Source organism: Buceros rhinoceros, unplaced genomic scaffold, assembly GCF_000710305.1.
Source record: "Buceros rhinoceros silvestris isolate BGI_N320 unplaced genomic scaffold, ASM71030v1 scaffold40432, whole genome shotgun sequence".
NCBI lineage: Eukaryota > Metazoa > Chordata > Aves > Bucerotiformes > Bucerotidae > Buceros > Buceros rhinoceros.
Window position 1 is genome coordinate 60,455 of NW_010399073.1, and position 9,144 is coordinate 69,598.

A 9,144-nucleotide genomic window follows, 5' to 3' on the forward strand; every position below is an offset into this window, starting at 1 on the left:
CTCGCCCTGCCAGTCAGCGGGTAAATGGGCGTCTCCGTTCAGCAGCAGCCTTCCTGTGTGCGGCTGCTGATACTGTGCAGAGCACCACAAGGGAAAGGAATCGGCTACCCCAAGGTCTAAACTAGCCACATGTATCTTGAAAACCCGCGCAGCTCTCCGCCAAATCTGGAGCTCTGGTGACTGCAGATTTGGAATTTCCTTTGCACCTAAAGCCAGACTTTGCGTTTTGTTATATATGAAAAAAGACGTTTTCCTTTCATTTATTCCTGATGTTATTTCTGTGCATGTTTACAAGTAACTCCCGTTGGGTTTTTCGTTCAGGGATGCATAAGCATGTGTTATCAGTAGAATTAACCTGTGTCATACGTTATTTCCCATACACATCGACACGGTGCAGCCCAGTCTGTCTCTCCTTTTTCCTTCTTCTACAATCCTGGTCTCGGACTGGTGCTGGACAGGGGAGCCCATGCTCTGTCAGTAAGAGAGAAGCCGTAGATGCTGTTGCTGTCTGTGTTGCAGTGTCCTGATCTTTCTGTAATTAATGTATTAAGACTTGGCTTCACCTTTTCCTCCACGCACAGTGAAGAGGATGGGATTCGACCCTTCCTCTCTGCATATACCTGCATGGCAGAGCCTCAGTAAACAAGTGCAGATTTGGCAGATAGCGTATTGTTTCTACACTTCTAGTGGAGTGTGAGCTGTATTTAAATCCCATCATTTAAATCAAATTTACACAGGAACGCACCATGAAAACATACAGAAAATGCAAATATTTCAGAGTCTAGCTGTGCCTCGATGAAACACACACCAGGCACGGATAGGATACCCCTTGCCCGTAGGGTCTCTCTTGGCTGGCAGCAGAGGGCAGGGGGCCGGCAAGCGTTTGGGTGCCAGCTGCTCTCGTGAGAGACTGTTACCCTTACTGTCAGGCGTGCATCCCCATTTGGCCTGCAAGAACCAGATGAGACGGCGTTCGGGCAGTGCTGCAAAGTGGTCCAAGTTCCTCAGGCTTTCTCTGGAGAAGATGGCTCAAGCACCACTGGAAGCTGACCAACATGCCAGGTGGGTCCAGGGGATGCTAGATACTGTAATGAGCTGCAGCTTTGAAGGATGGGAATGAATTTCTGTCTGTTACTGAAGATATGTCTCCTATTACACTACTCCGTCAGTGCCCAAAACATTAGATCCTGCTTTAGCTGGAAGTAGACTGGGGACTCCCCAGCGGCCATATTAATAGAATAGTTTTGAATTTCCTTTTATCTGCGTGGCAGTACACTGGGGAAAACAAGATTTTCACGAGTAAAGCAGCAGATTTCTGGCCAGGCGGTTGCACCACGTGAAAGCAGAAGTGTTGCTCACACTGCAGCTCACTACAGCCTTTAACGATTGCATTTTGGTGTGCTGGTCTGGGAGATGAACCCCTGCGGTTTGCTGAAAGCTGTCACCAGGGAATGAGTGGCAGAGCTTAATATATGCTGCCTCTTCACTTTTTGCAGTTTACAGCTGTAGTAGCTTAAAACATTCCCACTGAACGTCTTGCCCATAGCCTTCCCTATATGAGGTCATGCAAGTGAAGTTGGAAGTAACATAGTTAACAGCACAGACTGTAAAATTCAAACAAAATCCATTAAAAATTATATCATTCATGCTAGCAACCATCACACTTTGGAACAGATCCTGAATATTTAAAGTCACTAACAGCTTGCTCAGTTTCTACCAAATAAAACAATCGGGCAACAAAAAACCACAAAAACCACAGTCAAGGCAGAATGAATCCCTTGAGATCAAGATTTCAAACTTTAAAGGGTAAGTTAACTCCAAGATTGAGTTCTGAGTATTTCAATTTAAAATTCTTCTCCAAAACCAAAAGCAAGACAACCTCTAGTTCATAATAGGAAAAAATTCTGATACTGGCTTTTACGACACTTTACTGAAAAATGACTGTATTAAAGAGGAAAGCGCCCTCTTCTTTTTCTCTGTGCTGCATCTCTAGCTTTGTGATCTACATAGGGTCAGATAAAATCGGTGAAGAAGGTCTGTGTATCAGAAGCCCCTGTAGCACAGCCTAGAATCACCGTCAGTGCTCAAGAGTCGTCTGTGCCACTGTAAAGGCTGAGGTTCCCTGAGCCTGGACTACCTCCTGGATTAGCTTTTGAGCGCTGGCCAGAGATGGGAGAGGCCCCCTGGCACCCAGCAGAGTGCTGGCTTGCAGCACATGCTGTGATTCAGAAGTCTCAGCCCAAGGGACGGGGTTGCCATTTGTAGCTGCACTGGCTCATAGGAGCACTCCACAACGGGCGTCAGCATTCAGCGAGGCTTTCAGAGCTCGTCATGATGTTTCTCTTCCGTAGCTCAGCTGGGCCAAAACTCCCAGCCCAGCCCGGCAGTGGCAGAGAACTAAACGACAGGGTTCCCACAGGACCAGATGCACGGTGCCCTCAGACGCCTGCTGGAGATTTCAGATTCTGAATCATACCCACTAGGCGTAAGGCATGTCAAGCCATTTAATCCCATTTGGTGTCTGTGGATGGATAGTGCATATATTTCAAATAATTAGTTCCACATTCTTTTCTTGAAATCCTGGATTCCATGTGAATTTTAGCCTGGGGATTAGGGAAGCTGCTCTCAGATGTAATGGGTGAGTGCAGCATCGATGTAACTAGGTCACAGGGTACTTAGGCATATTCCGTTAGCTGTTCCCGTGTTCTTTTGTTGAGCAATAAGCAAAAGGGATAACTAAGTTGTATTTCATAGTGGCGTTTCTTACTGCATTTTCTATCAATGGTATGTTTGTGGTTTGGGGGTTTTTTTGCTGCTTTAGATGCATTTTTCTTTCCTAGTCTACAGCCCCCCAAATTCAGACACTAGTTTGTTCCTGCTTCCCAGCAGATCTCCTATAATTCAGACATAGTTACTTGTTCAAAATGGAGGGTTTGTTTACTGCATTCCAGAAAATATTTCCTGAAAAATTAAGATATAGTTGCTCCCCTCCTCAAAAAAAAAAAAAAAAGCATACCATATACTGTTATGTAGCATTCCCCTCGACTGTCTGCCAACTACATTGCCTCGTTACCTGCTAATTGTGGAAGTGCTTGGTAATTACCACAAATACGTGAGGTCTTACTGCACGAAGGGCTGTTCCATTATGGTGGGTGAACCTTGGCTGGCTGCCGGATGACCACCAAGCTGCCCTCTCACTCTCCCTCCTCAACAAAACAGGGAGAAAATAAAATTAAAAAGCTTGTGGACAAGATAAAGACAGGGAGATCACTCACCAGTTACGATCACTGGCAAAAGAGACTTGACTTCGGGAAGATTAATTTATTGCTTCTGGTCTGTACTCAGAGAGGACACCCACCTACCAAAACCGTGCCACCTACACCTGATACAAATATGAATGGTGGTTTTGTACTAAGATTTTGGTCCCGATCGCCATTTAATACAGAGCTGGATTCTCAGCACCCTACTCTTAATTTCAAAGGAACATAATAGTAGTTGAAAAACTCAACTGCCAATCTGGGTGGAGGAAAAGGTAATATAATAATATAATTTGACTGAGGTGGCTGTGAAATTAATTCTTCCTCTTGACGGACACGTTGCCAAAATCTGTACCCATTCTCAACTATCCATGTCCTTCCTAGAGACATCAGCTGTACCCCATAAACCCCAGTAAAAAGTCCTCCACAGAGAAATTAGTACAGTAACATCAAAAGCAGATGGCCTCTAAATCTGACTTGGCGTTCCGTAACCGCGAGTTGAGCCATCCGAGTTTTGTCTCCGTACTCAGACGTGTTGGTTGTAGCTGAAGACAGTGAACCCAAAAGCATGGGTTAAATCTATTCCTCCATGTGCTCCTGGACGGTAGCAGTGAGGTACCGCTTCTCCTCCTCGGTGCAGAAGGCTGTTATTTACCCAGCTGTAACTGGGGTTAGGGCAACCGTAGTGCGGCTGGCAGTGGCGTACAGCGTATCGCATAACCCAGAACAGTCTGCAGAGGCACTGGGGGGCTCTGGTATTCTCCCAGTGACTCTGCCCGATACACTCGGAGCTGCAGCATCCATATGTCTATACAACTTGGACTGCACAGGCAGTCCTAGCGCTTGAAATTCAGGACTCCAGGCAGCAGCGGTCGGTGGGTCCGATCCATTCTAGAGGCAGCGCCCCGTGGACTGCACTCTGCAAACCCAGGAAAAGCAGACCATAAAACAAAATGCTCTTTTCCCTGTGTAATATATAGGTCCTGCCGAATGAATATGACTTGGGAAACTGTCAAAAGTTGTGTACAAGAGAAACGAGGCAGCGTATCCAGGAAGATTCCCGCTAGTGCAGGGGTCGAGCAGCTCCGTGTCTCTCCAGGGCTCCGAGGAGAGAACACCCACACAATGTGCTAAGCCTGGAGCGCTTTCTCGCGCGGCCCCGCTCCCTCCAGAGTTGGCATTACCGCTCCTCTAGTGTTATGGCAGAGAGTTCACTCTGGCAATCCTGCAGTGCAGATCCCAGGAGAGCCTTCCCCTGAACTTAATTCCTTACAAAGGCACTGATGCACAGGACGGCCTGGGACAAGGCTTCCTCAGGTCCTGACGGCAACAGACCGTGTAACTTTGACTCTGCAAAGTCATCATCAGAGCCTGAATGCAAGAACAGGTCATAACCAGTCAGTGCAAAGATCAGCGTGGCCTTTGCAGAAAACCAGAAAGGGCTCCTGAGGCATTTGAGGAGGTGCAGGAATTAAATGCTTGCCTCTCTTTTCATCAAATCATGCTAAATGGGAAAATGTAAAGGATTAAAGACAATAATCCAGAAAGCACGAGACATTGCATTTCTGTCATTTGCCCACAGAGTGTCCCCATTTCACCACCGCTGGCTCAACAGGCAGCCCCTTGGCGCAGACAGTGATCGGGTTTGCAGAGGAGCCCGCACAGGTTTGTCAAACGTGTATTTGTCCCTTTTAAAAATGTATTATATTGATAACGTTAACATGGCAAACTGAGTTTCCTTTTATTTATCCGAGAGGTAAAGGGGAAAGAAATCTTATGTTCCTTGGTGACCTGATGATCAGATGAGGGCTTTTTAATGCCCCTATATATACACACACACTGGCTTTATTGTCAAAACCTCGTACTTTGGTATATAAACAACTACTATAATGAAACAAGTTCCAAGATAATCAGTGTCCTTCTTGATGTTTTAAATGTTTGGGTACTACGCTTACTAACTTCTACATATTGGCTCTAAAATTTTATAGTTTAAAACTGTTGGTAAATTGTAGGTTTTCACTTTGTAGGTTATATGTGTTATTGGCAAGAGTCTCTGAGTGCATCAAAAGGGATTTTTTCCTGAAATACTTGAGCACAGCTATATTGTAACTGTAATTTGAAAAGGTGCGTGTGCACTCAAAAAAAAATCCATTTCACTAAGTTTCAGACCTAAAAGCTGCTTTGAACATTAAAATTCTCGTTCCAGTATAGATAGGACACCTCATACACATTTCCCAGACGATTTTTGATCACTCCACTAATACCTTATCTTGCAAAGCTCAGAAAAATTTGCTTCATTAGCCAATGACTTGCTATGCGATTAGACAAAGGCATGATCATCCTCAGGCTTTTCACTTGAATCCAAGATGTATCGTGCATCACAGGGAAGAAACTCGTGCAACAGGCTACAGAAAAGATCTCACATTCTCTCCTGAACTCAGAGCAATCTGTTTTGTGCTTTCCCCCTACAAACAGATGAGAGCTGATCTGAGATTAAAGCTGAAACGTGAACAGACAATTAGAATTTGTTTAGTACTTTATATTATGTAGATGAATAGTTCATGCAGAAGTTCAGACAGTCGTAATTTTTGTTGCTTAAAGGCAGAAATGAAATGGGTAAGAGCTGTGAGCCCTGCTTTACATCACGGTAGCAGACCAGCATGCAGCAGTAGGTGAGCAATTTGCACTACAACAGCTTCGGCGGCTTGTGCTCAGACTCCTTCAGTGACAGCTACACTCCCTGAGCCTGTCAGAGAGATGCTCTACGTGAGGCCCCGGAAAGGACCCCATTAACACCTTTTTCCAGAGCAATACCAGCAATACCAGTATGATCAGTTAGACACAAACCGCACAGCTGTGTAACAGGCACACGTTTGGTTTTACTACTCTGAAAAGGAGAGATGAGGAGGAGGCAAACAAATGAGTCTGGGAGAAGAGGTGCACCTCTAGCATAACAAGAGCAGCAGATTTTTAGTGTTGTCTCGGGCCTGACAGAAACTCCCTCCATCCTTGATAAGGCCCTGCTTGTCAGTAGTATTGTGAGACACGCACGCGTTTGTAGAACTAGAACTTTCATTTGTATAAGATGAAAAAGGGCTTTTTAGAAAAATAAATTATTTTTTTCTTTCACAGCAGGTGGGGCTGACAAATCTACTGGTGCTGGCAGACTGTTAGGAGCAAAGGCTATCACAATCCAGATTGCCTTAAACGCGTCCCTCTTCTCCAGCCCAACATTTTCTGTCCAGTTGGGAGAGAGACTACTGGCTGCCCAGCTTCTGCGTTCACACGCCGGAAAACCCGCCCGGGTGCTGCCGGATCTTGCCCCGCACGTGCTGTACCCTGGCCCTGGCCCTGCCTCCCTTCCGCAGGAGCCTGCGGGCCTCCCCAGGGGCACCACCTCCACGGCACGGGGCTGCGCTTCTGTCTCTGTCTGTGGGACATCTTCTGCGAGGAGCTGAAAAGTGGCAGTAACTTGACAGGTTAAAGCTATATGTCCTTTGTTTCAGAACAGACATGGCTTACATGGGAGGAAAACGTCTTATTTCCCCTGGTACGGGAAATAAGTCGTACCTTCCAGCTTTTTTCCTTCTGATGTCATGCTTCTTTTTTCTTTTCTAATTTTATTCCTCTGTGATGAAATCTTGGCCCCCATAAAATCAAACAGAACAAATCTTTCACTTTTCCCGGTTTTTAATTCCTGAAATGCAGTGAATTTCGCTGAGGTGTATGTACTGTTTTCCATCAGAGCACTTGCAAACATTCATATGTTGTCAAAAGGGGCTGGTGTGCTACTTTCTGCTCCTGATAGGCAGCAGATACACGTGAAAAATGCAGTAAAAACCCTTTAAAAGTTACTGCCCTACTGTGGATTCATGTCTCATTGATATTTCTCTTCTGATGATAGTGTAATGCAGTGTTGAACGTTCGGATGCTGTGACTAGGATCAGTAGAAGAACCTCTTGCACCTCCTGGTAGTTTGTGCAGAAAGGCTCTTGTAGGAGCCTTCTCCTTCACCCGAATTCAGTAGGTGAGAACCCAGAAGTGACCCAAACCAGCTCTCCTGTTCTTACTACCACTTTCAGGCTGGATGTGTCACATGTGATCGAAGTCACTACTATCTCACCAAAGCCACCGTTTTCAACAGTCAGGGTGCGTTACGAAGTATTAACCTTAAATAGTATTTGTTCTCAACTGGGTGCTCTGGCAGAGAGCAAGACCTTTTTGTGCAGTTGGTTACTGTTAAAATTATTTCAGAATGACAGAGGCGTTACAGTTCGAAGGCTCACTGAGTCCAACCTCCTGCACAAAGCAAGGTTAGTGCTGAACTTGGGCCAGGCTGTCCTGGGCTTTGCCCAGGTGGGTCTTGAAAACCTCCCAGGATGGAGATTCTAGTTTCATTAGTTTCTTGTCCCAGCGCTTGCTCAGCCACAAAACTACCCCCCGCCCCGTTTCAAACTCTGACCATGGAGTTTCAGCTCCCTGTTACCCACCTCAGTAAAGAGCCTGTCTCTCTCTTCTTGGTAACCTCCACTGAAGTGCTGGGAAGTTGCCACTTAATTAAGTTGCTTTCTTAATTAATGACAAGTGTTGAGAGGAATAAATGCTGGAGGAATTTTAAGGACAACCGATGAGCAGCAAGGGTCTCAGGGTGTGACCGGGTGTGTGATGGGGAGAACACACATAGGCTCTTGGGGAATATTTGAGAGGCTGGCACAGGCACCTGAGCAGGTGAATCCATTCCCTGCACGGCGTAGGTTTGGAAGCGTAAAGTTGGTCCAGCACCATTCACACAGACCATTCGCTAACGACCTGAGTAGAAGTTAAAGCTGAATCGGGATGAACAGCAAAAGAGACATAATTTTTTGCAAGTAGAGCACTGGGTTAAATCCAAATTCCCTGCTCACATTTCTGATGCAGACAGTCTCTCCCAGGAACATTTATAGACTCAGTGACATCAATCTGCGCATCCATAATTACAGTCTACACGCTATTACAAGGCAGCCTGGCACGAAAGCTCATGCAGTCCTGGGAGAATCAACTAGGCCTACAGCGAGCTCCACCACGGAAAATGCAAATCTCTTCACAGATAAGACAAATCTTCCTCTAAATAGACTCACACCCACCTTGCTGATAGCAGGCTATACTTCTCTCCAGCATGATTACACAAAATTAACCAGCAGATCCCACAAGGGTATTGGCGACACGCTGTACTTCGAGGTACGCACGTGCTGGGACTGCTGCGAAGGAAGCGGCTGTGGACAAATAAAAGCGATGTCTAGGGAAGGACAGCAATCGACATAAAAAATGGAATTACTTTCTCCATTTCATTTAGTTAGACATGAAAATGTAAAAGCAAGCCCACAGTAATAGCGATACCTTAACCTTTACAGAAACATCACTTCCCCCCTCAAAAAAAGTGTTCCTGATGCTGTTAAAGCACGAGCCGTCCAGCTAAGGAGCAGGAACATACAGCAACGACGTTGCTGGGCACTGTCGAATAAGGCATGTGAGCTGGACACTTTTATCCCGGTTACGGGAGGCTAAATCCTTATTCAAAACATAATTATTTTTAATACAGTTGATTTAACAGTTTTGATTAAGGATGAGGACGCCACGTGAAACAGCTCTGATATAAATACAGCCTCTTCAGAAGACAGGAACCTGTGGCAGAGCGTACATTTCCACACACTCACACTGCCGGGGCCGCGGTTCGCTCATCACCGTGTGCTTCTCGGCCGTTCCGAAGGGTTTACTGACACCGCGCGGGCCACCGGCTGGGCCCCGCGGCGTGTCTCCCCCGCACCGCCTCAGGGCAGAGCCCAGGCTGGAGGATGAACCTGCCTGGAGCGAGGCCCTCCCGGAGGAGGGCCTGCAGCCGGCGGGACCT